Source organism: Echeneis naucrates, chromosome 11 (genome assembly GCF_900963305.1).
Source record: "Echeneis naucrates chromosome 11, fEcheNa1.1, whole genome shotgun sequence".
NCBI classification, from domain to species: Eukaryota; Metazoa; Chordata; class Actinopteri; order Carangiformes; family Echeneidae; genus Echeneis; species Echeneis naucrates.
The window spans coordinates 8,614,398-8,642,176 of record NC_042521.1 but is presented as its reverse complement, the minus strand read 5'-3'; the positions used below and the strand labels follow the sequence as shown (position 1 = coordinate 8,642,176).

At 44.1% G+C, this 27,779-nt stretch overlaps 1 protein-coding gene across 3 annotated transcripts in view; it reads right to left on the bottom strand.

Moving 5' to 3' along the window:
- jarid2b (jumonji and AT-rich interaction domain containing 2b) overlaps positions 1 to 27,779 on the bottom strand; it is a 95,874-nt gene that overhangs the window by 49,581 nt on the left and 18,514 nt on the right. Inside the window, exon 2 of one of the 3 annotated variants that reach the window (XM_029513576.1) lies at positions 22,924 to 23,080. The exons of the other annotated variants lie outside the window; for them this stretch is intronic. The gene's annotated coding sequence lies outside the window, so the exon portion shown is untranslated. The remainder of the gene's footprint in view (positions 1 to 22,923; positions 23,081 to 27,779) is intronic. 3 annotated transcript variants of the gene reach the window in all.

Below are 27,779 nucleotides of genomic sequence, written 5' to 3'. Positions count from 1 at the left end.
ATGTTGTGCTCAGTGCAGAAATGCATGAAAAGTTTTGACAGCTTTAGTAAAGACAAACAGACAAAACTAAATCTTTGTGAAATGAGGAATCTCCATACATATTGTTCCGCTGCATCCCTCCCCTTCATTGCTCGCCATATCATGACATTAGCATGACACAACATTAGCATAACATAGCATTAGCTTGCAGCCCAACATTGAGATTCACATTAGCATAACAATGAATGAAGGTCGGCATCTCGGCACAACACAATGACAGGAGAGTCTTATGGCGGATGAATAGGTAGGAAGCAAATAAAAAAAGCATCATGGGACTATGAGTTCATGTGTTGCTAATCTCTCCCAGCAAGACTGGGACAGAGGACGTTATTGTCGAAGAGGTCACCAGAAGTCACAGACACATACACACAACACATCCTTTTTCCAAGACGCAGCCACCCACCACCCCGCAGTCAGTCTCAATCTGAGCAGCGAAACATGTGACGCCGGAATATTCAGCACATCAAAGTTGCAATTTACTCAAAACACTATGGTGCTTACACAGAGTTTTAACAGTTTAGTAGAAAAATATTCCATTATAATAAGCATTGTTAAAAGGGTCTTTAGAGAGTGTCCGACAGCAATAACCATACATTTCTCCCACCTCGCTCCCCATACACTCAGAGCTCTGGCAGCTGTGTTTGATGTCGAACAATACTAATGACTAAAGGAAACAAGATTAGAACATGCGCAACAACAAAGAAGTATTAATAAATAATGGAAACCGGGTATAGCTTTTCTCGAGTAATGTCAAGAGGCGAGCTGGTTTCAGCTATGAGGTTTGAGAAAACAAAACACTTTGTGAAGAAAAAGCTAATGTATGCAAATGATTCCAATTACAAGCACATTTCTAATCCTGTTGACTCATCCCAGCCTGCGAATTTCCTTCTGTCAAAGTCAAATGTAATGCAGGAGGCAGACGTGAAAAACAAGCTGAGTAGGAACACGTTCTGATCAGCCAGTTGACTCAGATCATTTGAGGTGTCTCAGCTAATTGGCTGGCAGAATCATAGTGACATCAGCGCTGGCAAAGCGTATTACATAAAACAAAATGTAAAAAAAAAAAAAAAAAATCTCCACCTTACACAAAAATAATTACATCAGGACATTTTATCGCAGCTGTAATGACAAGATAACAGTCACAGCATTCCATTAAGAGTGCATAAGTGCTCTCTCTCTCAAAAAGAAATGCGGTTGTGATAACCCAGAAGCCAAGTCTGTGTATTTCTGTCTGAGTGTGTTGAAGAAAGAAAGTTAATCTCAGCCAGAATGGATCCTTCCCCCGACCGCCAGTGAATGAAATGCGACTGAAATGACTCCTGCACATTAATGTCTGATTCCCTCTCTCAGATCCCAAGACTCAAAATCAAAAATACATGACAGAGAGGTGATGATGGATAAAATATGCCTTTCTCTCTGCGCTGATAATTACAGCAGTATCAATTAAAGATTTGTCTAAAAAAGAATCTGTATGTATGGGAAGATGAGATTGTTACAATAGGCTACATATATTCTATGAAAAAAATACAATTAAGTCAGTGGCATTTTACAGTTTGATCCGTTTTTGATTAGTAACACACATCTGCTTCATACACTTCCATTTCATCAGAAAGGGAAAAGCACTCTGGAATATTTCAAAGCTACAGGTGGATCATGAGAGATGAGGCTGAAACTCAGTGGCTATGCCTTATTATCTGGAAAACAAAGAAAAGAAAAATGTTTAACCTCAATCACTCATTTCACAACTCTTAATATTTTATGACAATATTGACATGTCTGCAAGTTTCCTTGTTCATCATGTGTTCGAGTGAGTCTTTTTTTTTGTCCCTTCAGCAGATAAAAAAAGCTTTTGCAGAGTGTTGTTTGAGGGGGGTGGGGTGGGGGGGGTGGCAGGGAGACAAGATTAAAAGCCAGGTGTCTGCACATGATGGAGCTGATGGGTGACAGCCACATCTGCCTGCATGCAGCGCGCGCACACACACACACACACACACACACACACACACACACACACACACACACACACACACACACACGGAAGCAAGTGGACTGTTTGGTGCACCGATGCTTTGCAGCCTGTGACAGAGGTTGATAGGGTGTGTGTTTTGTGTGTAACGCGCAGTCCCTCATTAGACTGTCACACATGGCTGCGCGTGCATGCACACACAGCGCACACATGCATGCACGCGCACACACACACACGCATGCAAGCAAGATAGGTAGCATGGGTATTCATTTATGCCATTTCCTCTTGTAGTTAATGTCATCTAATCCATTTTCTGCATGTGTGCGTGTGTGTGTGTGTGTAAAAGCCTGCCAGGTAAGCACCAATTACCTCGACAGCTCACTGGCACTCTTTCTCTCGTGGTGTGGCATGAGGCCAAATGTACACTGACAGACAGGACATTGACAGTGTAACACAGGGTCACAAAGGCTCCTACATATACAGCATCTTTGGTATCCATATCTGTCACACACACACACACACACACACACACACACACACACACACACACACACACAGCGCACAACTGCAGTGAAACTGAAATGCTCAACCCTCCAACTACCCTTACAGTTCATCTGCATTTCTTTCTGACTTACTTTCTCTCTGATTTCCTCTCAGTTGTTGGCTGCATGCCACAGATATTTCCTGGGCTGTGTACACATAGCAACAAAGTCTGGGAGGAGGGAAGTTAAAAAAAAAAAAAAAAAAAAAAAAACAAGGGGGAAAATGCTGACTGATTTCTCATCAGTTGAGGGTAAAGCATATGCTCCGCTCTATTACAGCTGCTGTACCATTAAACCTCACAAATAGTTCTTCATAGCTCAGAAGATTGTTGAAATGGGTTTTCATAACCTTTGTTCGGCTGCAGGTCAACTCTATGTCTGACCCAAGGAGCAGTTTGCCATTTGTTTTTGGCCAAGGTGTTTGCTTCTTTTCACTGAATTTTCAATCACAAAAACTACCTCCTTCCTCTGTGTGTGTGTGTGTGTGTGTGTGTGTGTGTGTTTTCAAGCAGTAAAATAGAGAAGTGATGGACAGCAATAACATGCAAAGCCTCTCCAGACACGCCAGAGGGTAAGTGTACCATGACAGAGGAGGGGAAACAGCCACTCAAATAAGCAATAATAGAGCCAAATTGTGTTGCGTCTCAGTTTCTCATCCACACACATCATTGTGTGTGTGTGTATGTTTGTGCGTTGTTTTTTTTTTTTTTTTTTTTGAGGCATCGCCAGGTCTCTTTAGAGACAGCCCTTAGACACAGCAATGCCAACCTGGGACAACCTGGCACTGACACACACATCTACACCCCACCCGGCTCCCATCAGGCAAGCGGAATCCCACTAATGAGCGCGGGGACATTTTCTGTGCACACGAGTGTCTGTGACCGAGAAAAGGCACCGGGAACAGTGTGTGTCTGTTGTCGGCTGACATCCCCAACCCCGATTTTATTAGAATACACAGGTAATGCAAAATCCACACAGTCAGACAGACACCTTCTAAAAGTAAAGGTGAAAAGTCTGCCATATAGGATAATTTCATCTCTCTTTCACTCTGTAAACACACACACACACACACACACACACACACACACAGTAATAAATCTGGCATGAACAGCACATTGCTAGGAGGACCACCAACATTATATTTTTCCCTACAGGGCTTCACAAATCATTTTAACTACTCAAAGTTTGGGGGAAAAAATTGGAATGAACATTGTTTCTTGTGACATCTAAACTCTTTTTGACATTATTCAGGAGCATAACAGGCTTTTATGTTTCAAAATACAATGGCATTTCTTGCTTAAGTTATTATTTACTTTCTCCGTGAGTCATTTCTGTGAAAAAGGTTGTAAAGCAAGATTATATTGAAAATACACATAATAGGGCGAGAAAGGATCCAGTGAATAAATGCAAACAAAACATCTCATCTTAATGGGTTTGCATATAAAATAAATGATGATGACTACACAATGGAATTTTGAAAACTTTTATAAGAAATGAGCAAATGCCTCCCTTCCCCAAAAAAGGGTTCTGCCCTGTGCCAGCGATAAGACGTCAAGAGACTGTGCAGGATTAAATCAATCACTGCATCTGTATCTGTTCCTCTAAGTGAATGAAAAGCGAGGCTGGTTCCACCTCATAACCCCCACTTTGGCTGAGCATCCCTCACTGCAAAGCAGGGAAATCCAATAACCATGATGGTTGATGAAGAAACAAGTGGATTGCATTGGCTTGATGTAAAAGTGGAGGGATACAAGAGGAGGGAAAGCAAAATGGCAGCGAGAGAGAGGGTGAGAGAAACATAACCAAAAAAAAAAAAAAAAAAAAAAAAAAAAAAAAAAAAATCAAAAATCACATGATTACCATGAAAATCAGATCTGGCCATTTTTCTATTCAGAGGAAATGAATGACAAAAATGGTAAGGCCCTCATAAAGTGCATGTGCTTTATGCTCTGGGTGTGTACAAGTGGAACAGAAAGCCTCGCCAACATCAGCTCTGCAGCTCAAACGTGCCTGTGCTTCATGTACAAGAGAAACTGCATTTAAACAACAGATAACACAAATTTATTAACATTGCTTTTTTCAGGTTTCAGCTTTTATCTATCCATCAACTGTCATATGTTGGTTGGGACACCAAAGTAACAGGGCTACAATTGGTGAAAATGCAGCTAGGCAGCCATCGCCACTAACAGTACTAACTAACTCACGCAACGCTTGTGTATGTGTGGATTGACACACTCCTGCATGTACGCACATTTTTGTCAATGCAAACGTTCACACAAGCGGCTCTAAAAATAGCACAGTGCTGCTGCCGACTATGCAGATGTCACAGCAGAGGAATGTGGGCCACATGCCAGCTGCGATCTGCTCTACAAAACCAGCCCAAAAATATGTTATTCTAACACACTTTTCCCCTTAGAGGATGGAAGGAAGGTTGAAAGGAAGGAAGGACGGATGAATGGGAAATGTTTTCAGAAAGCCTGGTTCATTGTATCTAGTAGTCAGGACGGTCTCTCCCCCCACGTCTCCTCTCTTCCTTCCGCCGCCTCTTTCCCCATCTTGTTCACTTCTCACTTCTCCACCACATGGGCACCAGATGATTGGCTGCAAGGCTGTGACCGCTCAGGGTTCCCGAGTGGTGCAGATGACACTGATAACAATTACTGAATTGCCAAATACATTGCAGCATCCTCTCTGAGGGTCATGACCAACCATTTGGGAATTAGAAACATTTAAGACATCTTTATATGGTCCTCTCTCGAGAAGCAAAAACAACTAAAAGGCAATAAAGCCCACAATATTGGATGGCCCTTCAAAGCCATTTTGGGGGTAAAAGTGGAATACAAACAAGGAGATCACAGCAGCATATTTGCATGTCTTGCAGCTTTTTCTTTTTCCTTTTGAAGGGATTTTCAGGGCAGCTGCACACTTTTGGTGTAACTGATGGCCACTGCTCCACAGAAACCACCCTGCCAGCGAGCAACAACATGTGACAAATGCTTTTTAGCAGCTCTAACACCAGCATGATTTGCCACGACGTGGAGGTAAAATAAGGCCAACTCACTCGATTTCGCATTCCAATCCAAACTACATCCTGGTCTCTGTATCCCTTTTAGCCTCAAGTAGACCGGATGCTTGTCTCACAGAACAAGCGAAAAAGAAAAGGGTTTGTGGGGTTGCCGGGGACAAGAGGCCCCGTATAATCGCCTCATTACACCAAGCGCTCACTACATCGGAATGTATGTGTGTATGTGCAGCCACAGGGCCTCCCCTTCAGACTAGCCATGCTGGGATAACCCCAGCAGAACAGCTACAGAGCATTTCCATCTGCAGGGAAGGAGAGAAATGCCACATGGGCTGAACATACCTTCTATCATCCTGTAAACAGGCTGAACAGTAAATTTCCTGTAAGCATAAAGGCTGAACTTCCTCATGTAACAACTGAGAAAGAGAACATAAAAATATAACAATGCAAGCAGCTCATGCTTTTTGGATACCACACCTCGTTTCACGTCCACGTTATACCTTTTCCCCTCTGTACACGAAATGTTTCTCCTCAGAACAATGACCTCTATTTATAACCTGGCCATGATGCTCTCTCCTGCTGAGCTTTGTGTCTCAGACAGTCACACATAAACGTGCCTGCACTGTCAATCATATCAGCTGTCTGCATTTGCACACACACACACACACACACGCATGCCTGCACCGTCTATCTATGCGAGTTTGCGCAAGTGACAGACTGCCAGCGCCATTCAGCCCTGTCAAGCATGAAACGCCATCAGCGTGGTAAAAGTAGAGCAGAGACAGAGAGAGAGAGAGAGAGAGAGAGAGAGAGAGAATGAGGGCGTGCTTTAAAGACTGAATGTGACCAAGTGTATTTGGACTGAAAGACACAAATTTTTACACATTTACGGGTATCTGTGTGTGTGCGTGTGTGTGTGTGTATGAGACAGAGAGAGAGAAAAACAGGCCCAGCTGGCTGCATAATAAAGGATTTAAATTGACTGGGTTGCCCACCCACACTGGCTATGTGACCAACTGACCCCTGTTCTGACCCTTCACCTCTCTCTCTCTCTTTCTTGCTCTCTCAGCCCACGCCAACTAAAATATTCTCCCGCATGCTTGTCTTACCAGTTTAATTTAGAATAAATGAAATCAAACGCAACAATTTGGATTTGCTGTCTCATAGGTGCACCAGCTGTCTGACCTTTCAACTACAACATGAATGCTTCGCCACAAACACACCACATTAACTTCATGGCTTAAGTGTAATCAATTGCTTACATGAGCCATTAACTTTGAGATGCATTTAAAACAGGGCAATGTCAATTTGTGGAGTTAAAAACCTATGAAACAGTAACAGACAAGAGTGGAACCCAGAATAATTAGGACAAAAACAAAGCAACAGCCTTTCAAATCCGTGCGGCTAGTTTGTTTATCATGTCGCTGTAATATTGACTGCATTTGTAGCACTGTTGACAGATTATCTCAGTATGTTGAAGGAGTTTAAGGTTTGCTTCTGGTCTCACTGGATGGCAAAAAAAGCACCAGAGGAGTTAGTCCGTAAGAAGCCTGAGCTCAGAGCAACTTCCCTGTTAATCAGTCAGGGCCACAAAGCCACGACAGCGCGGTGGAACTGTTGTTTTGGGAATTTGAAGAGAAATGCTAAGGTGACAGTGTGGTGATAGCTTTGCAGTGGTGCCTCTGTCAGCTTCACAGCCTTATTGCCTTGGTTTTTAAGGCTCAGCTGAGGAAAATTCTTCATTTTCTACAGTTAAATTTGACAGGTTTAGACCGCTAGTCTCACAAAAGACTAAAATACACGTCTCAAGATAGAACTGCGTGTTAAAATAAAGCATAAAGCAACTCGTGTGTGTGTGTTCGCTTATTGGACAGGTTGCATAACAAATGGCTCCCCTTCAATAATAACAGCTTTGTGAACCACACTTACCCTCCAACTGTCACCGTATCGTTTTCACTTTGGCTACTTGCCGCTGACCAGAGGTTTGACTCATTTCCGACCACCACAAGCTCATTCCCAGTCTCTCTCTCACACACAAACACACACACGACCTCACCACCCATGGTAACACACACCAAGTTGATCGACAATTCTCCCCAACATGCCGCGATTCATCAAGGTCTAAGTAGTAGTGTCTCCCATTCTTCCCGAATATTTCCTCAGGAGCCTTGACCTCTCTTGACAAAACTGTATTTCTAACCTTCGAACCTGCACACACCAGCTGTGCTGCTCTACAAACACAGTGTTAGACCTCAAAAATCAACAGCAATAAGACACCTTCTTTAGAGTCACTGAGTTTTCTTCAACAGAGGAAATATGTGACCAGACAGTGTGAGTCTGTAGAGATCTTAAAAATCTTTCCATGAGAGTGGAAGTTTGAAGTGATGCGTTTGATCTGAACAGTGTAAAGACAGCAGAGTATGCAGGAAATACCACTGTTGCCAAGTGAATTTTCTGTGACATTAATGGACACAACAAGGAGCAGCGCCGCCCATTTTCTTATCATACACAAATGAACAAAAAATGATCTTATTCCACAAATTATAAGCACCATTCCATTCTTGTAATGGTTTCAAGTAAAAAAAAAAAAAAAACAACCACACAACTTGACTTCTTCACTTCATTTCATGCAACAGCAGTGATATATAACCAGATGTTGTGCTGCAGCAGCTGCCAACAGTGGCCCATATATGAAGCAACACTTGACATATTCTGCAGGAGTGCGTCTGTCCTATCGTATGACTGGAACACCTCTACATCCTACCAGACCTGACAAGGCACGCTCGGCACTGTACATCCATACTCCCCCCCCCCCCCCCCAAAAAAAAAAAAAAGATTTTGAAGCGCAGCCTATGCAAGGGATGTTGTAGTGTGTAGATATGTTGCGGCACACAACTGAAGCTCTCCCACAAACACAAAGAGGGGACAGGAAAGCCGAAACAGGAAACAGAGTAACCTTATTAGCCTTGTGCCTCGTCTGACAGGAACAGCCTGCAGGCTAGCAGGCATGTACGACTGTACAGAGAAGCAGGCGCCTCTGGTCAGTTTATGCAGCATACATCTGCTACTGCAGGAAGATGCCATTTGTATGGAAGCAAGCTGCTGTAAGGGTGATGCCTGAGGGGGACATCTATAGAGTCTCCCTGTTAGCCTTGGATTGTCAGATTCATCAGACTGACTGTAGGATTACATCTGGAATCCAGTTAGGCAAGTCTGTAAACAATCAGTCAGGAAGAGCACACAACTGCCAGCATACACATGCACACCGGCACACTTATACTACAACAATAACAACGACACATAGCCCGAGGCTTTGAACTCATTACATTGCAGAATTTCGCACAAGCACAGACAAGCTGTTTTACCAAAAAGACTCATTAAGTCGCCATTCTACTACCAGGACATAAAAAGATACAGTGTGTGTGAAAAGAAGAAGAGCCACCGCTTCCCCATACAAGTAAAAGGTAACGGAGCAGCGTACTGGGAGCAAGTACAACTTGGATCAAGTCAAATGAGTTCGTCTGTGAAAACATGAACCACTTTGGAGACGTTTCCTGCTCTTCATGATCGTAGCTCTGTTTAGATTCAATGCAGAAGAGAAGAAACACAGGCAGCCCTTCCACCTTCCTCCAAACAAAAGAAGTTCAATCACAATGCAATCATCTTTGGATAGAGCGAGCGATGCGTCTCTTTAGGAGTGAGATTAAGTCCTTAAAAGATCGATAAGCACCCATGTGTGTGTCTGTGTGAAAGAAATCAGAAATCTAGCAGCAGCCCTGGCCAGGGCTGCGGATTCAGTAGGTACCCACAAAACAACCGCTTTCTCCATATCGCCCAGCTCTGCATCTCTCTCACACACTCCATCCAAACAAGCACAGACACAGACGGCATGTTTAAAAATGAGCAACGCTAAGATTTCAAGATTTTGCAAACTTATGTTTAGTAGCAGAGTGTGGCAATAACCATGCAGGAATCCTGAAAAGAAACATTTCGGGGGTTGGACAGCACGCCGGCATAGTGGTTGGCGCTGTTGCCTCACAATAATCATCCTCGATCCTGGGGACTTTCTGAGCAACTGGGTTTCCACCAGGTACTCTTGTTTGGGACTGGTGACCTATCCAGGGCGCTCCAACAGCCCCCGCCGCCCGGAAACGGTGGTAGAAGATGAATGAATTTCAGGGGTTTTGATATCAATTTCAAAGGTCTTTGTTCATCAGACAACCCAGTTTAGTCGATAAATTATAAGAAAATAATAATTCTGAAGACTTTTTATGGCAACCACAATACAGAAAGTTTAATTAAAGTTTCAGTCTACGTAAGTGTGACATTTGATCAAATGATGATACAACACCCTCCAACGCCAGACCAGATGTCTAATAAAAAATGTTAGTTAAATAGAGGAATACATAAGGTGATCTTTGTGGTTTATCATTTGTTGGCCTAACCTCACTGCTACATTCCAGTTCACTCGGTCCGGCATAAATAGCCACATCAAACACTGTGGGCTGATGAAATGTCAATGACACATTCCAATGAATGGGAAAGTGTGCCCAAACTTTTGACTGGTAGTGTACATTGGTTGATATTTCCCTTTTTAAATCGCCTTTCACCTGTATTTCAGCCCACTTCAGCCTCCACAACAGCAGTAGCATGTGGCGCTGTTTCTCCCTGTGTCTCAGTGTGGTTTTACCTAAATGCATGTGAGATTGATGACATGACAGGAAAGAGCTACGGTGAGGCTCATACAACTGACAAGAAAGAGAAGGACTGTCTGTTAGCTCGTAATGCACCACTCCATTTCTGTATCCTCCACTACCTCTTTCTCTCACACATGCATGCAGCCAATATAGTACCCAGTGTTGTTTACAGAGATTGATGGCTGCCCTAAAATGGCCTGGATCCTTGTATTCACACTGCTTCATGCGCAGACATGTACATAGTGACATTTTATACTAGGATTTCATGAAGAGAAGGGAGGGGGAGGGGAGGAGAGGAGAAGAGAAGAGAGGCACAGAAGCGAGGCGGTCACACAGTGGCTCCTGTGTGGCCGCTCTGGGCCTGGTGCCGGTTGGCATTGGTTGACATCACCCCCTTTGCAGCTGGTGGCAATATTAACTGGCCTGTTGGCAGACTGCTTGTGAGGGCACGCGGGCGACAACTAGCCAGGCTAAAGGTGGGGCAGATCACTTTGTCTGTGTCCCGAGATGCCCTCTGTTGGCCCTGCTATGTCTGCACACTTGTGGGTAATTCGATTGTGGGTTAGTCCAACTTTGTGCGTGCATCTGTGAGCATTAATGTGTGTATACATATGAGTCTACATGCAGCTAGATAAAGATCATCCCAGCCAAAAGGACAGTTTTCTTTGACTATCTGGTTTAGCATCTGACCACGTTCAGAGATATGATAAATTATCGAAACTGAGAAAGTATTCCTCCAAAGTGAAAAATTACTATACCTCAGGTATAAAAGTTAATATACCTCATCTGTTTTGGGGAACTGATACTGCTAATGTCTTGTACCGTGACGTTGCAAACTAGTTAGTCAATCAGTGTAACATAGGAATAAGCTTTACTACAACTTCCTTTCAAAGCAGAGACCCATTTTCCCCCAAGCATGACTGGGGCTGATGACAGCAACAATAGAATAGCTTGTACGGCCCATGTAAGGTCAAGTCTCTCTCTGGCTCACAATCTTACTAACAAGCAAATCAAAACACAGCGCTCTACATCTGCACTGTGCGCACATATATACACGCATAGATACACAGGGCTGTCACTGGACGACTTCAAAGTCCAAGCTAGCAGACAAGTGCTAGTCTGGATCATTACAGGCAGGCTAAGTACTGTTATGTGCACATATACACACAGTCATGACACAGTGGTGCATATCCATCCTCATCAAGCTATGCAGTGCTGTCTGCATGTGTACGCGCACATGAACAGTCATGGGTTTGCTAATTATATGCCTTCGAGTGTAGCGTACGTATGAATCAAAATCTGAGTCAAAAGCCAGGAAACTGTACCTCCCACACATCATCCTTTTCAGTTGCAGCAAACAGGAATATATCTGCCTTCTAAATTTACCTCATCCACCAAGAAAGCTGAACGTCTGCAACCAGGGACACACACTCAGCTAATTCAGAATGTGTTAAGTGGATTTTTTTTTTTTTTTTTTTTGACTGAACTGGCTTTTGAAAGTGCTGTTGATGGCATGCTATTCACAATAGTCTCTGCAATTTTTCATGTAACTTGCCAGACAAATGAGACTATTCCAACAAAGCAATAATTAGACAACATAACTATTATTTCATAGACAACACAATTATTTTGCAGTCTCCCATTGCTAAACAGGGGGAGAAAAATGAATCAAACTGTTGTGAACAAGCCACAAATATCACTTGGGTGACAACTTAATTATCAAAATTTAACAAAGCAAATAATTATCCTCTGGCTGCAAGTCTACATAACTATTTTCCTTATGGAAATGAGGCTCCATGTGCACACACAGGCTTGCATTACATGTTGGGGAGCTGATGTCAGCAGAGTTATTCAGGGAGGAACTATGGGGACACACTAGGGAGGGTCAATAGTAAAGGCCTGTTATTACTTTGTTGCCTCTCCTGCTCATTGAGGTAATTCAATATCAAAGGGAAGAGAGGACTGAGAGGGAGTGTGTCTGTTTGTGTGTTGTAATGCTCTTTTGTTTCATGTGGCTCATTGTGTCTCGAAGTACATGAGTATACGCACGTACGCGCACTTTGACGTAAAGTCCCAATTCTGCCTTCTCACGTGTCGCCTTAAGTTCAAAACAAAACACATTACACACTTCTGCGCAGATCAGTAGGTTTTCTGCCAGATTTGCACGTGCAAACACACACGCGCCTGTGTTTTTTTCAACAAAATGGCTGCTTCATAGCCTCCACAATCCCTGTCACGTACACAATCTATTCTTCTTAGAAACCGGCAATGATGAGCTCCCCATGCCCTCTTAGTTACATTTCCTTTTCAGAAAGTATCTGTGTGGTGTGCAAAATCTTAAAGAAGTGTCAGAATTTGACCAGTATATTTAAGGTGATAACAATAACACCAATATAAATAACTGTAAAACTTCAATCTTTCTAGAAATTTGCAATGGCATCTAATTTAAGACTCAGACTCAACTGCAGACTACAACATATAAGCATTCTCACGAGCAAATCCACACCAACACCTAAAATCATTTTATTTACTGCACCATTCAAAAGGCTAAGCTAGTCCACAAGCAAAGTGCTAGACAAGCACTATAATAAATCTATAACCACTCACAGCTGAATGGAAAAAGAGCAACCTTTACATCACTACCTCTTATTCACACACCCTTTCAGTGTTTGACTCGCTTTATTGCAGTCCAGATGCATCTGTTTATTTATCCCGACACTGTGGCCCAATTTAGCCCAAATGAGGGGAATTAAATCAGGCTTCGTGAAATCGCTACACTTCCCAGCTCTCGTTGTGTCCATTAAATTGTCATTGTTGGCCAACCATTCATGAGACACTGTGAAACAAATGTATCACTCGGGGCGCACAGCATAAAGCGAGAGGACGTGGTGGAAATTGCAGCACACTAGGTGGGGTGTGCTGGCCAAATGAGAAATCATTAGCTGAAACATTCAATGAGATGGATTAGTTTTTAGCAGTAAAATTGGGTCATGCGGGTATTTAAAGTCGTGGGTTAAAAAAAATAAAAGGCAGTTTAGCTTTGAAGTAGACGGGGGAGGAGAGGATAAACATGAGAGTGCAGATTTCAGTTATTATAGTATCATACGATGTTCAGTACCCCGTCATTCGATAAATGGAGAAACACGCACAAATGTTTACTTGTAAGATAACCACCAAGTTTCTTATCAGGGAGTGTCCTGGGCTTTTCAGCAGAGAAGTCCAGCCAAAGGTCAAGGGTCAGGGGCAAGCAGGTGGCCAGAGGGGGTCAAAGTTGACCTCCTGGCAGACACTTCAGTGGGCAGGCCTGAGCCGTTCTGCTGAAAGGACCCATCAATCACAGTCACTTATTTACCATGCCTGGATCTGTGCTGGCCCCAGGGATCCAACATACTATTCCTCTCTGGCCTCTTTACCCCCGACCAGAGCCAGATAAGGGCCTCTTTACATGACAAAGTGCAGTGGAAGACCCACACAGAGAAAAGAAAGAGGTTCCTTTCTTCAGTTGCCTATGGGGAGCAAATCCTCTGCCCACAAGAGGTTATGGTCACATGGTTCTAATTTAAAACTGAAAGGTGAAATGGGAACTCTGGTTTTCTTGGCTCAACATCACATCAAGTATCTTGCACGTCAAATTAAGTTGGAACTGCACAGCCATGATGTTTTGGATCATTTCTTCTAATCTTTAAAGCTTTTAAAAGACTGTTTTAAAAGGCTATTCTTTCACTTCTTTCATTTCCAGCAAGTTGCACTATAAAATTGCCTTTCTAAGCCAGACTTGGTCATTGCGACAGCAAACATTCGGCACATTGGAAACCAATTAGGACGCGTCGCTCTGAACGATACAATTCTGAGCTACTCGACGGCATGTGTTACAACTTTAGCTCACAGCTGCGAACGAGCTCACCTCAATCTGAACCTCAACCTGAACATGATGAACATCAACTAATGATAGGAAATGTGCTTAAGTTATCTGTGCTACAAAAGAGATCAGCACACAGAAGCAAACCATCTCCCTTTTGTTTTCAAATGAGCTTGGATTCAGAGATATGTTTTGGCTCATGAAAAGGAACGTTTTTGAAAAGGGAGAAACAAGATGTGAGAAAGGGGAAGCCTGGTTTCCATGGTTTGCAAAAACTGGCTGAAAAGCAAGGCATCTGTTATGAGTAAAATTTGAGGAGGAAAAAAAAGAAATATACTAGTACAGGGAAGAGGGAGGATTTGGGGTTTGATTTTGTTTTGAGTCTGGGTTGGAGAAACTCCCGATCGAGCCATCTGGCTGTGTGAAAGCAACTGGAGGAGTCAGACAGTTTCTGCCAGAGAAAAAGAAAAGAGGAAAAAAAAAAGGGGTGTCGCAGGGGAGTTGGTGGGAGGAAGGGAGGGAGGGAGGGAGGACAGGTAGGTATTGTGTCTCGAGTTCCCCTTTCCATTCATTCACCCTGGTTCCTTTTTGGCCTCTTGGGGGGGGGGGTTGGGGGGGTGGTAACTGAAGAGGGTGTTAGAAATGTCTTGCTGCTCGGAGGCTATCATCTGTGGACAGGGAAGTTTTGTCTGCAGCGCTCTGTAGGGATGAAGGAATTCACTGAATATCAATAGATTTGGAATTTCAAAGAGACGTGTCACACATTTGCAGCTGAAGTGTTTGAAATGCTGCAGCACTGCCAGCAAAGACAACGGTGTCGTAGGGAAACTTTGATTAGCCTGAAGCCTGTTATTTAAATGAGACGCGAGGCCACAGTCAGTCTAAGGGCTGACTGCCGTTACTGTGAATTTCTAAAAAGTTGGAAACATACAGAGATTGAAAATAACCTGAAGTCCTCTGCATGTGTGCCGTCCACACACTCAGCTGGTTTCCTTGACACTTGAACAATTTACACCGCAAGGAAAATACCCATTTACAATGTTACAGAGTCATTAAAAAGGTGAGTGCTGATTTAGCACTGCACCATGGGGGACATTTAATTTGAGACACGGTGAAGCTATGACGGCAGGCCATCCCATAGCCCCAGTGGCATTTCTCCTTGGGGAAGTTGATTTTAACACCCCCACCCACACACACACACGCACAATATTTCAAACAGACTTTTCAAACGTGTGCAAATCTTCATCCATCACTGACAGCAAGGCAAAATAAACAATCATACCATAGATCAATCACTGTCTGTTTAATGCCGTGTGCTGCAGCCACTACAAAGTGCTGCAGCTGAATGCAAGCTCACGTCAGTTCAGTCTGCAATTTGCATATTATTTTTGATGAAAAACACAATCAGAGGAAGTTTAAAAGGCCCAAGCAGGCAGCTCAACGGAGAAGGAATCTGTGAAAACCTGATCAAATCCAAATTCTTTATTTTTTCCCCTTTTGGTGGCATGACACATCTGACTTATATCCCGGCCAACTGAATAATAAACACAACAGACAAAAGTTGCCCTCACATTTAGATTATTTTCTACCATACAATTAAATCTGTGACATCAACCGGCAGCCAGAGGTGAAGCAGAGACTTTAAATGCCACTGTAAGTTTTACCACAGAGAAGAGCATCAGGTCCTGTGCTGATATCAGTGCTGTTAGGATTGATCCTGGCTTTAATCTAAACCTCAGATCTGGGCTCTCTATCACCGTGTCTGCTTTAGAACCAAAGTCTACCGACTGTCATCACCTGGCCTTCCCTCCTCTCATCTAACACTTCATAAAGACCATTCATCCCACCATCCTTTCATCCATCTAAACCGGAGGCCTCGTTAATCCTCCTCTCCACCCTGACCCTGCACCACTCTACTGGACTGGGACAAACTTCAAAGAGGAAGAGTGTGATGTGGTGTGTGTGTGTATGTGTGCGAGAGAGAGAGAGAGAGAGAGAGAGAGAGAGAGAGAGAGAGAGAGAGAGAGAGGCAGATTGGGTGGGTGGGCAGCTGTGTTGTGCTTGGCCTACACCACAAAGCCTTTAGAGGACAAGGGCCCACACACATGTCGCTACTCTTTAAAATCCTCACCAGTCTCTGGATGGTTAATCTCCAAAGAGAGTGAGGAGCTATGTACAGTAAAATTAGATCAATTTACCCCAAATCCTCAGTGCAGAGCAAAACTGCACACACCGGGGCTGCAACTAACACGCACTCATTACTGAGCGGAGTCTACCAATCCATTTCTCAAATAAACAATTACTCATTTTGTCTGAAGAAATAAAGCAAATTGAAAAATTCCCAGGGTGACATCTTGTGTTCTAGTTTTGTCAGTCCAAACAGCTGATATTAAATTTGACATTACAAAAAGCCAAGAAAATCAACATTTAAGAAGCTGGAATGAGAAAATATTTGGCATATTCTGCGGGAAATTCTTCACTTCCTACCGCAGATGTGGATCAAGCATAACATTATAAAATACACAGCAGTAACATTTATAAAATACACAGCAAACAATATACAGTAAATGGCCCGGAACTGGTGCTGTTAAATGACAGGGATACACTGTTTTCCCACAAGAAGATGCACCGCTTAATCAGCAAATAGAGAATTACACTGATGAACTCAGATGAACAGCCATTAACTGGACCAGCACACAGTGTCCTAAACTAATGCCCGGCCCCATATGGGCTACACTGTGCCTTGGTAGTGTTGCTAACAGAGAAGGCTTTGACAGACAAGCCCCAGCCAAAAGTGACAGTCTGTGTTGGGAACAGACTCACACATGCATCAAATATCTCTCTCTCTCTGAGAGACACACACACATACACATATAGATATACACACACACACACACACACACGGCTGATGACAGCTAAGGGAGCCCGACATGCCTGCAACTGCCTCTGGTGGATCTATGTTTATTTTATTAACCTGCCACAGACTCAGCAGGAGGGGAGGAGTGAAGGAGGAAAGGAGGGAAAAGAAGGCTAGATATCCATGGACACGCTATGACCTGAGAGGACACCTTGAAACGGGGCCATTCATGTGAAACATTTCAAGTTGGATTCTAATCTGTATTTATCCCTTCCTCGTAGCCTACAGCGCTACTTCAAGTGCACGTGCTTCCCGAGAAGAAGGTGTTTCTGACTGACATTTTACTTTGTGTCTGGCTGTGACCTATTGCGTCCGGATATAAACTTAAGCTGGACTTTACCTTTGTGTCACAAAAAGGCATAAAGCAGGTGGAAATGATGGATACCGACAGCTGGCCTTTATTTTACCAACATGTTTCCTTTATTCATTTCACATGTGCCGACTCAAACTCTTAATAAGTAGCAACCGCTTTGTTGCATGAGGTTGAAAATGCTGACGTTAATGAAGCTGTTTTCCCAGATGGCTTCTGACCAAGAATTTTTGCTAGCATATCAGTAAGTGGCCGTTAATTCTCCAGAGATAGCAGCCATATGTAGAAATGAGCCATTCCTGTATCAACTTTGCATCTTGCCAAACCTCTCTTGGAAAAGACAGTACCCGCAGTATTGAGCTTAACCGCCTCACTTATCACAGGACAGGTTGGTAACTTGGACACCCAGCCATACGTGACACACCCTGTCTTGATACTAGCCAGCCATGCTCCGCTTAGTATTGACGCTGCTTGATTTTCTTGGCATCTAAATGAGATGTAAGGTGCGTGCATGTGCCCATCCGCCACAGCAGCACAGCTCCTGGCTGATTCACTCGGTTTAATAAAAAGCTCAAATTCTACCCCACCCGTAGAAATGCACCTGTTACATGAAATCAGCACCCGAGGGGTGAGAACAATGTGGGGCTTTCATGACCCTGGGCCATACTTACCAAGACACACAGATTCAAAAAAGCAAGAAAAGAGCAGCACAATGGGTACAGGGAGCAGAGGACGGACAGTTGCAGCTGATGTGGGGCTCCACGCGAAAAAGCATTTCAGTACAAAACCACGCTCCTCTTGAACTGTGGTGAATAAGAGAAAGTGTGTGTGTCTTGTTCTTTGTGAGCTCTGTGTGGGTCAGTTGTTGCTCTTGGCCCCGTTTGCCCACACAGCCTGATGGCTTCGCAAGCACAGTGACACGCTGTCCTCAAGGCGCTGTTTCTTGAACACAACTTCTGATACAACAGCCAATTCACTGAAACAACAGCAGAAACACACCCGCACTGTGAGGTACCAGGCTCTTTTTAACAACACACTGGGTCAAAAAATATTTCACTTCTGGCTGACTGGCAGAGACCATTTAAGACTTTTTCCATTTGCCACCAGCACCTTTCCAAGAAATAAGGTACCATCACTGAAAATACCTGTAATTGCACCCCACATCGCATTTAAACCGAAGCTTGTGTTTTTACATGCGTGGAGCCGAGTTGTGTGATTTACAGAGCTCTCATAAAATGTACCATTTAATTTAAGCCCATGTTCTGTTAACGAATGCTCACAATCGTTTTCCTGTATTAGCTCAGTGAGAAGCTTTCGATGGTTTTATTTCTTCGCTGTCATTTATAACTTTGGATTGGAAAAGGCGGGGAGGGTAGTGAATAAGAAGGGAGTGTAGCAGAGGAGAAAGAGGATATACAAGAGTATAATTGCACGCCACTTGCAATCAACTTGAAGTCTGCCTTTGTGCTGATTAAAAAACAGAGTGAAAAAATGTGCTAAAGACATAAGAAATATGGAATGAAATCAACACGCTGTGGTCAGTTTTTTCACCAAAGCTAACAGCCTTTTTCCCTTACAGTAATTGTCAAGTTACATTAAGGCAGGAATAAAATACTAAAAAGAAAATGATGGGGGAAAAAAAAAAAAACAAAACACAAAACTGTTCCACATTTTAGTGTGGTGGCCTGGGCTATTATGGTTGACTAAAAGCAAAGCCCTATTGTGCCCTGGGCTTCTAGCACATTATTAATACATAAAATCTACAAGGGAATAATGCCAGGCTCTCATTCAGGTACAGCTTCCTTCCTCCTCTCCTTAAGAGGACATACTCTTGAAATGGAAAAGTTGATCAAGCATCTTTTCTCAGCACAATCCTGCAGATTGTTTTTGGGGAATGGCTGTTCATGCAATTTCGTCATCTCCTATCCAGGTGAGTGACAGTCAACCAAATATTTAAGAATTCAAATTCAAAATGCATATTGAAGGTTTAAAAGTGTCACCATTCCACCAGTGATGCAACACTCAGATCATTCAAAACCCATTACAACCACTGTTTGAATGTGGCCCAATTAGCAGTGTTAAAAACTACAACACAAGGGGCGTTGTTGGAGTGTGACATGGCAGCCAGATGCTCATTTGCCAAATAACAAATGCTTGTTCAATTACTCTCACCTGCCAAAAAATGATCGTAAATATTGCTGTAGGCAAGCAAGGCCTGGCTGGGGAACAACCTGAAGCTCTTGGGCCAAATAGGCTGCTGGCCCTCATAGAGTCTGGTTGTTTTTCCTCCTGCTCTCCAAGGCACAAAACATGCCCTTCCACCCCCGTCCAATATACACTCCTGGCAGAAAACAAACACATACTACCATATTACCTGCAGTGAGAATGCAGCGAAATGATTGAGATGACAGTTCAATGTACAGCAAGAAATTTCCATCCCTTTCCCAGCTCCCACCTCCCTGGATTCAGGAGATGCAGGAGACTCCTGTTGCCCACAATTTCCTGTTCTGCAACTGAACATACGTACAGTTTCAAACACACACACACACACACACACAAAGTCTGCCAGCCTGGCGCCTGCTACCAGGGGTAAGCGCAAAGGAAGAGAGGGATGGACAAGTGGAACATCCAGGAGGCGCCGCCACAAAGTGAAGGGCTCCTGAGTGAGGTCATTGTTTTGCCCTGATTGTCATTTCTAACCATATCTCATTCAGCTCCACCTCCACGCCCTCTATCAATTCCCACTCAGCACATCAAGATAATAGCAGCTAAATATAAAAGTAAGACAATTACTGATGAGGCCACGCTTTAAAAAGAAACCTACTTTTCCTTCTCTCTCTCTGTCTCAAACATGCAAATACTACTACTGGTTCAACCCGTGTGGGGGCCTTCACTGATTAATGAGATTTGGGAATGCTGGAGGGGATGAATGAGCCATGAAGCCGGAGCGACCTAGCATTTTTGGTTTCAATAAACTTCTTTTGCATTTGAAAATTTTTAGCCTTGATAAATGAAGTGGAGAGCAAGCCGCTGGTGGCATTTCATGTGTGGCGTAAAAAGAAATATTGAGCAAATTCAGAATTGAATCCTCCGTGGAGTGAGCTCCTTTTTTTTTTCCCTTTTTCTTTTTTAAAGGTCACGTCAACTGCATGGCCAAATGGCATGAGCTGTGGAATTTGTGAGGTGTGTTCACAGTGCCCTCGTGATTTCCGTCACAACTCTCACCACGTGTATGGCAGCGATCTTAGCATACACAAAGCTGTTATACATCATATTGGTAAGTAAACAGAGGCATTGGAATTACAAGATACAGAACACTGAGACAGAGTTTGTGTTTTCTAGCAGGTATGGTGGTGCATCATTAAGCACACTCTGATTCCTTTAGCCCTGCTATGTTTACCCAGTTATACAGGAAATTGCATTGTGTTAGCGTTGCCATGGAGTGGAGGGTGTGTTGTGCTGAGAGAGAAAGGGAGTGACCGTGGGGGAGAGAGGGAAGGCTACAAATAAGTGAGATTAGATTAAGAGCAAAGGGAACGGTCTACCACGAAGAGAGGGATTGATAAAGTGAATTGGTGAATTAGCACACTGCAGAGGGGCGCAGAAAAGAGCCCCGGTGTAACAGCAGAGAGAGTGAGAGAGGTTAGATGAAAGGAGAAGAAGTGACAGAGGGACAGAAAGACAAAGAAAACATCGTGCCAGAAGCAGGCGCACAAGGCTAATCTCATTAACGCTGACTGGAGGAAGGATGGAGGGAGCAGAGTGCTGTAAGACAAACCCATATTGGAAATCAAGTCTCGTTCTGTGAGCTGAAAGGTCAGCGTGGTCATAGCGTGCATGTGTGTGTGTCTGTGTACTTAACAGGTTGAGGCCACTGGAGAGCCCAAGGTCTGCAAAGTAGAGAAGAGGTCGATAGTGCATTACTGAGACAGAGAGAGGGAGAGAGAAAATGCTCTGAGTGTATGTGTGTGAGTGTGAGTGTGTGTGTGCACAAGGTCCTGTCTGTCTATGTGTACTCTGTAGCAGCAGCAGAAACACAATCTCCAATGGGAGTCAACACCTGCCGGCAGAGGGATGATGGGAGGTGTCTGAATGAATAAGAAAAGCTAAGTAGCACTCAGAAAGTTGCTTGACAGAGAAATTTATATCTTCATCAACTTCCCCAAAATACCAGCTCCAGTTGCAATGTTGAGGGGCGCAAACAAAACAAAACAAAACAGAGAGATACAGAGTCTCACAGCTTTAGAGGGGTTGTTCATTCTGTGGCAGACATTACATCATGAGGCGTGGCCTGAGAATGATCTAGGAACCACTCTCACATTTGCGTCCGGCCCTCATCCAAATCCTAAATTCCCATCCCTCCACTTCATCAGAAACAACAACCCACATGGATGAAGCTAAAATGGAGAAAGTGCCAATGAAGGCGAGATGAAGAGAGAAGGAAGACGGACATCATTGATTTCATCAGGATATTTAAGGCCGTGAAAGGACAGGCGGGAAAAAAGGAAACAAGGCATGGGGGAGAAATGGTGAGAAAGTACAGGAGACTGAAATGTGTGGGAGTGTAGTCACAAACTGACTGGCAGCCCTGCTGAGGGCTAGCAGGCGGTGCACACACAGACACACACTTATTCATGCATACATGCTCGCACACATGCAGAGTGGGCCAAGGCATCTGTGGTGGGGACCTGTGTGAGTCAGGCTGACGAGATGATGAGCAGACAGACAGAGAGGAATCAGGCCTGACCGGGGGAGTGGTGAATTTGATGTGCAGCCAGTGAATGTGGCTCCATCACAACGGAGCTGAGCAAGTACATAACTTGTCAGTCAGGCATACACACAAGCAAACACACACACAAGTGAAATAGTATAAGGTCAGACATGAACACACATCACCCCCCCCACTTCTACACCTCCGTGCAACGTAGCTGGGACATTTGATCATACCTCTGTCCACACATTGCAGCCAAGCCAAAACACACAAGGATACACAGAACCTCACATGGAGATGGCGCACCCTGAAATTATGTACTTTAATGGTCTATTTCACTGAATCCTTTGGCAACACTTTAAACAGCTTCAGATCATGTGGTACAGACTGTGTTCCAGCTGTAAATTTAGGGAGCAGCTGCATGCAAAAGTTGCCATTCTATACAAGTCAGAGGTATCTGATTTCGTTGTCCATGTTGTGCTATCTGCTGCACCCATATAGATCTGTTTCACATAATATATGTGTGTGTGTGTGTGTGTGTGTGTGTGTGTGTGTGTGTGTGTGTGTGTGTGTGTGTGTGTAGATACATGGTACATACACATGTATGCATGCATTTAGATCAACACCACAGATTTCCCCATTTGCACCTTTTTGGCCTCCACTCCTCACTTGGGGTGAGGGTGATCCAAACGTTTTACATTCCAAAGCCAACAAAAAGCTTTGAAATAATCCTCCCTCTCTGTGCTCAAAGCTCCCCTGCCTGCTATAAATCCATATAAGAGCATCAGTGCTTCCACATCATAGTGTAAACTGCATTCCAGTGCTGCCCTCGGAGTGTCCCCAATTTAAAAATCACATACAAAACACAGTGGCTCCGGTTCTGGCTATCCATCTCCAAGTACATCTACTCCTCGCGATGGAATCAGTGTTGAGATATTTCTTTTCTTCTTACAATGTGCCACTGGGAAGGGCGTATTCATCTGATATCTGCAAATCTCCCTTCACTGGCCGTCTGGTCTGCTGAGACAGATTTCCAAAGGCTATTATTAGAAAAAACCATCCGCTCAAAACCCCATAGACACAAATGCACACTCACACACATGCATAGGCATTTGCAAAACACAGACAACTTCCTCGATCAAACTCTGTGACCCTCTCTTTAATCATCAGTCATGTGCAGGGGGTGGGGACGGGGTTTACGGGGCAGGATCAAAGCGAGCTCTCAGAGGCAGACCTAAATAACCGTAGGAGCGCAGTCGGGGGAATGATGTGTAACTACTGTGGTCATGGTGGGGGTCAGGCATGGAATGATTAAGGCAGACGAGTGGAGTGAGTGTGCAACAGCATGAGCAGCTCGCAAGTTTAACTAAACGCCGTCTGTGTAATGTCATAAAAATCACTTCCTATGGCGTCCAAACCACATTAAGCCACTTCGATTTACAGGCCAGCCACTTTATGACTTCTGCCAAACAGGCTCTTGATGAAACGCGCAAACCCTTTGAGGGACACATATATACAGTGTCATTTGCTGAGTAAGATGAGGCTGTGCTTTGACATTGTTAAAAGGAAAAAGAAATTGTTTGGGTAAGGGATCGCAGTGGCTTAGTATAATATGTGAGGTGTCCTGATTCAGATCAGCCTGCTTGCATTTCTAAAATAAAAAAAATTAAAAAAAATCCTAAAAAAAAAAAAAAAAAAACCCTTTTGTCAGTAAATTGAAATCTTTGACATTAATAGCTGATGGCAACTCTGTATGTAAGTTTGACACAAGCGTTTCTGTGACTCAGAAAAGCTACAAGAGACAGATGCCTTCTGGACCACAAATCGAATCCTGATATTCACCACAGACCGAGCTATCACAATCTGCTCAGTATCAAAAACATTTTGGCTGTGTCTCAACCTTTCAGTGCAGTTCTGTCCTGCTTTGTCTGTTTTGGTGCACCCACCCAGCAACAGACACTTTTCTGCTCATATTTACTCTCTGAATTTCGCTGGCCAATCGAACGCTCAAAGACAAACAGAGTCATTTATGATGAAAACAGAAAACACATTTTAACCCGCGGCAGAGTTTCAGGTTTATCTTGAAAGAACTTTCTGTCCGTTCACGTCACAGCAGTTACCATTACATCACTGTCAGCTCCAGCAGTGTCTGGGAAATACCTCCAGGGGTTTCCGTGTATTTGTCTCAGGAAAATGACGCAACTACACCAACCACAACAAAACCTGATGTCTTCATCAGGAGTGGGAGCCACTGCTCACATGCAGGAAGTCATTTAGCTGACTCAAATATGTGTCGGTAACTTGCTCTTTAAAAAAAAAAAAAAAAAAAATTGAGAAAGTGACTTACAGTGATGCAAGGTCAGAGAGAGAGAGAGAGAGAGAGTGAGAGAAAGGGAGTGAGAGTTGGCAGTGAGAGAGGTGAATCCAGGGCTGAGTCAGAATCCCCTGAATCACCCTTTCATGTTGGCGTCATCATTTAATCAAACCCAGAGGAGGTTTCTCATGAGGAAATATTTGTGTGTGGGCAAGGTGAGGCATGATGGAATCTGCAAGGACAGCCTAGAAAAGAACAGCTCTCAGTGTGCTAGAGGAAAGAAACTGTTGTGCTAACGTTGTCTGTGTGGGCACGTTGTCATCGGGCTCTGACAAACAGAGCTGACAGGTTTTTCTGCAGAAAAGAAGATATTCCACTGGTGGTATACACTGCTGACAGCTTTTCAAAGCTGTCCATTGACCCCCACCCCCCCCCCCTTCCTACTCATGATTATTGCGTTCCTCTCAGTCCTTGTATATCTGCTTCCTTGTTATAATTAAGACTCTCCCTGTGTTTTTGTGTTCACACACACAATCACAGATGTTGGACAAGTGCCAGACTCTGAGAGCCAAGGAGCACATTTCAGCAGGGTAGAGTACGTTCTAGGCTTCAGATGGAGACTTAGCATGATTCCTCCACTCCAATGTCACTTTGTATTGGCCTCTACCTCAGATTCATATTCATACATCTCGTGCACAAAGGCAGCTGAGAGCACGTAAAGACAATCAAACGCGAGTACGACACCGTGCGCGCATGCATATCTCAGCTGAGGAGGGAGAACAAGTTCAAAATTATACTGATGCGTTTATTCTTCCCTCAAAAGCTCAACACCTATATGTGCAGTGTATACACACTCCCTTCTCCTTCACTCGCCCAAGACAATGGGTCACTAAAAGCAATCAATCATGGTGAGGCACTGAAAGAAAAATGCTCACACTTGTCTCTGCAAAAATAATCAATCTTAATCTATCGTGTCCCTTTCATTTCACATTGACAGGGGGAGCAGCAGGAAAACTAAATCAATAGGAGAGAAATATGTTGCGGCAACAATGACATGGCATTAGGTGTGTGCTTATACCGATATGTTTAGCCCCATGCTGAAATTCCATGGATTCTGGAGGCTAAAATGGGGTTTGACTTGAGAACCCTGACAACAGACCGGACATAGGAACATGAGGAAACTCTTGCTCATATACTGGTATCAACTCTGAGCCTGGTGTAAACGTTGCCAGGCTGGGTTTGAACTCTTTGTGCCCTCTGACTTGGGGGTATGAGGGTAATACGGGGAGGTGCTTTGAATCTAGCCGCTTAAAACCACAACTCCCAGGGGGCGCTGAGGATTTATTGACCACAAGGGCAGTCAGTGAGTGTGGCGCTAACCAGACCAACCGGGAAAAGCAGCAGAATTAGTACAGGAAAGGCCATAAGGGAGTTTCTGTGCGAATGTTTAAGTGCGTGTGTGTTTGTCAGCTCGCACAGAAAAGTGTTCCTGTGCACTGCCAGCGTCTGAACACAATGGAGCACAGGCCAGAGAGCTGCCGCCCCAAACATCCGTTATAGATCCCTGTCTTTTCCCTATCTTCTTTATACTCCCTCTTTTTCTCCATCTCTCTTTATACACAACTTATTCTGCTGCCACCCTGCCTTTCAAATCTCTGCTTGCCAAGCTACATCAGCCAGCAACTCCATCACCTGGGAGAGAAAATGCCCTCTACGCTGAATTTCAAGTGTGGTTCTCGGACTGCTTTTCCCCTGTAAGTGGTGGCTCTGCCTAGTTGAGGAAGCTGACAGTGTTTTCGTCATATCTATGCAAACCACATGCACAACATGAAAAGGGCCCTTGGATCTTTCCTCCTTTGCCCCTGCCCCCCCCCCCATCTCTTCCACTTCCCAAGATTGTTTTCCCACACAGTCAATCCCCTTGCGCATCTGCAGAATGACGTGAATCACAGGAGACCTGTGTTTTTTCACCATACATCACCACCAAGTGGGAGACTCAGGAATTTTGGCACCCCCACCCCCCCCCCTCCCCAAGTTCACGATCATCTCACTATTCGGGTTCTCTTTCCCACTGAAGCTTCGGAGTGAGGGGGAGGATGGTATCCTGTTAGAGAGATCCAGGAATTCTCTGTGTGAACCCTCAGTACAGTGAGGACTCAGTGGGGAGAGAGGCCGGTACACTGAAGCCATTGTAAGTCAGCCAGCCACCCACACGTGGTGCTCGGCTCGCAGATAGAAACACTCTCACGACTGGAAGGACAAGAGCTGTGTCCCAATTCCTACTACACACCATTTCAATATGCCATTTTAGCGACCACAAACTGACATTTTAGAATGCAGCTTTGACTTAAGAGAAAGCAACATGATTTTCAGAAGTATTTTTTTCCAGCTGCAAATGAGTTACAAGCTGAGAATACTTACATCATGCAGCTTAGAAAATTCATGGCAAAAACGAATATACTAATAAGGGCATGCAACAATGTGCTTCATTTATCCAACCCATCAAAGCAGTCAAATTGCGGTGCTCGGAGCTGGGTGGTGTATAAACAAACGTTTTAGTCATATTAACACCTACACACACACACACACACACACACACTGCAGCTCCATTGATGTGGCTCTGAGTTTTGCATTATCTCAATGCAGCTCATCATGTGCGTGCATGTGTGGCTTAGCATCATCTCAGCTTTGCTCATCACAATGGAGTGGCATGTGTCGGGGCATTTACATGCGTACCAACCTCACCCTAACCTCCTGCAGTTCACACACCTCCATTTACCACCTCGGTCACATCTGCCACTTTCCCAGTAAAGCAGGCGGCTCCTGAGTCAATGGAAGGCCTGAACAGCGAGCGCAAGTGTGGCCTGTCTCAGTCTAATGCTACTCCCCTGCTCGCTCACACCTACGCACACTGTCACTCACTCTCTCACATACACAAACACGAGTTCTCTGAAATTACCATCTAGGGGACATAATGATGTGGCTTGCTATATAGAAACAGCATGATGCCAGTTCTCTTTTGTTATGCGTGGATAAGTGAGCTCAAAGACAGCAGCACCATACTGGAGCAAATGTCAGGGTCTGTTGCTAACTACTGCTCAAAAAAAGTGTGACGATGTGCAGGCACCATATGGTTCAATCAGGCTCCATCTTTAGCAAAAATCAAAAATGACATGTTCCATTTACTGGCAATCAAGTTTAGCACCAAAGAGCCGAGTGGACCAGAGAAGGTTATGGATATGATCAGTTTTTGGAAAGCCGGCATTGACGTAATTAAGATTTCCCCTGTCTAAGCTCTTGATGCTTATGAGTGATGGAAGCTTTTCTTCCCAGTTGTGTCATAATGAAACTCTGAAATCAGGTAGTCTTCCTGTCAGTACAGCGGAGGAGTAGCTGGTGTAG